At 37.6% G+C, this 4,637-nt stretch overlaps 1 long non-coding RNA gene across 1 annotated transcript; it reads left to right on the top strand.

The window, feature by feature from the left end:
- The first annotated feature begins 693 nt into the window (after positions 1-693).
- Positions 694-2,430, top strand: LOC126612181 (uncharacterized). The gene is made up of 3 exons (XR_007618980.1): positions 694-779; positions 1,539-1,601; positions 2,380-2,430. It is a non-coding gene; the product is annotated as an uncharacterized LOC126612181 (long non-coding RNA).
- The last annotated feature ends 2,207 nt before the right edge of the window (positions 2,431-4,637 follow it).

Raw genomic sequence — 4,637 nt, 5'->3', positions numbered from 1 at the left:
AAATTATTTTGTGTTTTCGACTTTATATTTTATTAAAGTATGTTTTCTACTTTTACACTAATGAAGAAAGAAAGTATGAGCCTAGAGGCACGAAAGATGGAATCATTGCAACCGATCGCGACGGTGTGGCATTTTCCCTTTTGTGCAACCGCTCTTACCTGATCTCTTCGTTACGTATATGTATATTATTCTTCTTTCTATTTTTGAGTATTTTCAGTGTAGTATGTTATTTTAAATTTCGAGGACGAAATTTTTTATAAGGGTGGTAGATTGAAACACCCCAACCCCCTTTTATATTTTAAAAATAGTTTTAGTTCTTAAATGGTTAGCCATGTGGGGCCCACCTTATGATTTTTGTTTTCCCCCCGGTCTCTCTCTTCTCTGCTCTCCTCGTAACCTCCTCATAACCTCCTATCTCTCTGCCTCTTCCTCTCCTGCACAGTGATCACACAAACACCATCTACAACTGCATTCCTGGCTCGAGATCATCATCATCTTTATCCTCACTCGGACTTTTCTCTCTTCCCTGTTGCAGTAAGATCGGCCAAACAGAGAAAAGGACCTTCGACGAGTTTTGCTAATTTTTTCGGTTAGGTAAGGTTGGATCCCTTTTTAAATCGCCATTGATGATGTTGGACGTTGTGTGATGAGATTTACATTATTGTCCCAAGGTTTTGAAGACGGGAACGGCGCGGGGGAAACTCATCCATTTTTCTGGCGAACTCGTGAGTTTCAAGGAAATTTCTGGTCACCTCCGGCCGTGTTACGACTATTCGACGGTAGCAATCTCTTCCCTTCATCTTGCTCTTCATTTTGGTAGTTAGATTGGGGTCTAAAACCCCTGTTTGCCGTCGTCCGAAGCTCTAGCAGCTCCGGCGTTCTTTTCCAGCAACACCAGGCCTTTCAGGCCGTTTAGAACACCATGGGCCTTAGCCCATTTTGGACCAACCCAATACCCTGGCCCGTACCATTTTTATTTTTAGTTTTATGTTTTTAAAACCCAAATACCTAAAGGCCTTGGGTCTGTGTACTAAACCCATAGCCTAGGCCGTTTTTATTTTATTTAATTATTTATTTTCAGCAGCCAAAAGGGCTTTGGGCCGATTTTAAATGAAAGGACTTAAAGCCCGATCCTTTGTGTGAGGCCTTTGGGCCAATGTATGCTTATATGTGTGTGTAAGAGTGTGTGAGTGTGTGTGTATGCTGTGGGTGTATATGTATGGGTTTGGGCTTAAGCCCAAACCACCTCTTTTCACCCTAACCCTTTTTAACCAAAAACTTTAGGACCCTAAACCCAAAACCCAATAAATCCTAATCCTATTTAACCTAAACCCTAATCCGGATTCAAGCCTAAAACCCGTTTGACCTAGTTTGACAGTTGACCCCTGATCAACGTTGACTTTAGGGTTGACTTTTTGGGTTTTCGTCTGGGACCCTCCTTAGGGTAATTCGACGTCCTGAACCCATTTCCAATGTCCGTTTTTCCAAATTCAATCGTTTGAGTAGAGTTTGACTAAATGTGCTATTTATGTGCTTAGGGGCAATTATTGTGACGTTTCCGTCTTCACTAGTGGCATAGTTTCTGGCTACTACGGAGTACTGTGAGTGGACCCCTTCTAAAATTACATGATTTTATAGTTCAATTGCATAAATGAATAGCATGCCTTACGAGTTTATGATTTGATTTTATGTTAAGCATGTTTATTGAAATTGTTGATTTTCGTCTTGTGTTTTTGGTGAGGAATTAATTGTTGGCCTATATTGACCTATATTTTAATATATCGTATTTTCTATAAGAATCATGAAATGGTAGACTATCTGATGGATGACGATAGGATGCTAGAACATGTTTTAGAAACCCCTCTTTATAGTATAGACGATGGATGACTTTATACTATGAAATGGTTATTTATGAGAGTCGTAACCATTTGTGCGTACCTAGTGGACACTATGCCGCCTGGGGCGAGGATCTGGTGTTGGCAGATAGGCCGGGAGAAATAATCCCTAGCTACGGGCTGAGGGACACGGAGCAGGCATTGGGCCGGGAGTTGGTAATCTCTGGCTACGGGCGCAGAGACCACAGTGCTGGCATAGGGCCAGGAGAATATATTTAATTCAATGATGTTACTAGCAGTACACTGCACTTACGAGACAATATACGAGATGATACATGCGATGATTTATATGATGTTTTTCTGTGTTTTACCTGTTGAGATGTTTTATGGCATGCTAGAGTTCAAAAAACCTATCTTTTATTATGATAGTAGTTTTCATTATATATAAATCTGGGGGTTAGTATGTTTATAATTATTTTCGTATTATGTATGTTTATAAACTTAGTCCACTCACCCTTGTTTTGCGCCCCCTTTCATGATTTAGAATCAAGGCACAAGATCCCGACGTCAACGCTTTCGCATTGGCATATTCAAGTCCTCTTAGTGTAGGGCCCACATTCTTTTATTTATTCAATTTTACATTAATTCTTTTAGAACTCTAGTTAGCTATATGCTTTGAGCACGTTCCTAAATTATTAATTTATTGTATTTTAAATTCATAATCCTTATTTACTTCTTATCCTTAGTTTTTGTATCAATTAATGGCTTTCGTCACCCTCGGGTGTCGGCCAACACGTGTCTATCATGGTATTCAGGAAATATCAGGGTCGGGGCATGTCACCTTTGGGGCTTGATCTTGAATGAACGGTTGAATGGATCTTCAAGGGGTTTTGGGCTTTATCTTGAAGAACGGTTGGATGTGTGGATTTGTTGATGTTCTTGATCCAAAGGGCCATTGGGGCTTGATCTTAGGATGAACGAATGATGAACACTTTCTTCAAGGGTCGTTGGGGCTTGAACTTGAATTGATGAAAGTTCTTTAAGAGCCGTCGGGGCTTGGTCTTGAAGTAGGATTTGACGAAGAACGAAGAGGGCTTTCTTGAACCTTCAGGATTTCTTGGGAATTTAGAAGGTTGGATGCTTGAAAGCTTTAGAACTTCAAAGCTTCAAGGATTTAGGGAATTCTCTTCCAATTTGGGAGTAGAGAAATGTATATGTGAATTCCTTCCCTAAAATGAATGAAATGACTTCTATTTATAGAATTTTCCAAGGCCTAATTTTGAATATAATATTCAGATGAAATAAATCGTTTTTGCCAGGTGTTGACACGTGTCTTGTTTGATGACTTTTATGATTTATTTTGATTTTTCGTTTAGTCACACGCTACGTGTAAAATTTATATGACACATGAGCGTTGAAATTGTAACTATTGGTCAACATTTATTTCACTGAAATTTCGATGTCTACAGGCATATTCCTCATTTGCTTTTCTGTGTCTACAATCACGAATGTAATGGCCTTTCTTTCCACAATGGTAGTAGACACCATTTGCATTCTTTTGATTGTTGTTGGAATTGGTCTTCTTAAACTTCCCTTTGTCAATTTTGGCTTTGAAATTCTTTTTATATTTGTTTCCTTCGACAATGTGAACTTTAGAGAAATCTTGATTTGCAAAATTCTTATCACGATTTTGAGTTTCCTCTTGAATTTGAATACCCTTTTACAAATCCTCCAAATTAGTATCTTCCACCATGTGTAGAAGTTTCTTTCTATAGTTATTCCATGTTTGGGGTAATTTTGCTATAATAGCACCAACTATCATAGGCAAGGTATTAAATATTGATAATATCAGAAATATCGGTAGTCCAAAAACACCGAAATTTCAATGGAAATATCGGGATATTATCGATATCGATAAAAATTGAATAAAAACCACGGAAATTGTAAGAAAAACTTGGAAATTTTTATTGAAACTTTGTAGGATGTTTATTTAGTCAATTATCTATTAGTTTATCACAAAAAATTGGAAGGAAATGCATTGCATGATAGATATAACTGATTTAAGTTGATTATATAGCAAGCTGGCAAACATTGTGAGTGTAGAAAATATGTAGTAATTAATGAAAGAAGTTTAAACACACCATAACCATTTATATATAATGAATTAGTACAATATTTTACACTTTATACATTGCATGGTAAGATACATGAGTGACTTAGCAAGGTCTAAAATATCGATGATATCAGAAATATCGGTAGTCCAAAAACACGGAAATTTCGATGGAAATATCGGGATATTATGGATATTTTAGACCATGATCATAGGATCTGGAATAACTATTTGAAGTCACAAAGTTTTGAGACGAGGACCAATAGTACATGAACTTGGTCTAGGATGGGTTCGTTATCAAACATAGTGAATTCATAATAGGGTAATCGCCAAAATGGTCCCTGAGATTTGCATAACTCATCACTTTGGTCCCTAAGATTCCAAATCGATAAAAGTGGTCCCTGAGATTGTCCACCATCCATCATTTTGGTCATTCCGTTAAAAACTCCGTTAAGTGTCATGGAGCTCTTGGCCGGAAGTTTGGGCAATTTTCAAAGCTTCGTAACTCAATCGTTTCTTAACAAAATTCGACCCATAAGATATCAAAATGAAGATAGGAAAGTGTAGAATAAGATTATACCTATTTTGAAGCCTAATGGTTGCTGGAGATTACCGAAAAATAGCCTCAAAGTTGACTGGTCAGAATGAAAACTTGAAAACTCGCCGGAAACTGGGTAAACTTTAAACATTCA

Source organism: Malus sylvestris, chromosome 17, assembly GCF_916048215.2.
Source record: "Malus sylvestris chromosome 17, drMalSylv7.2, whole genome shotgun sequence".
NCBI classification, from domain to species: domain Eukaryota; kingdom Viridiplantae; phylum Streptophyta; class Magnoliopsida; order Rosales; family Rosaceae; genus Malus; species Malus sylvestris.
The sequence above is the reverse complement of the archived record's forward strand: the minus strand, read 5'-3'. Positions and strand labels throughout refer to the sequence as shown.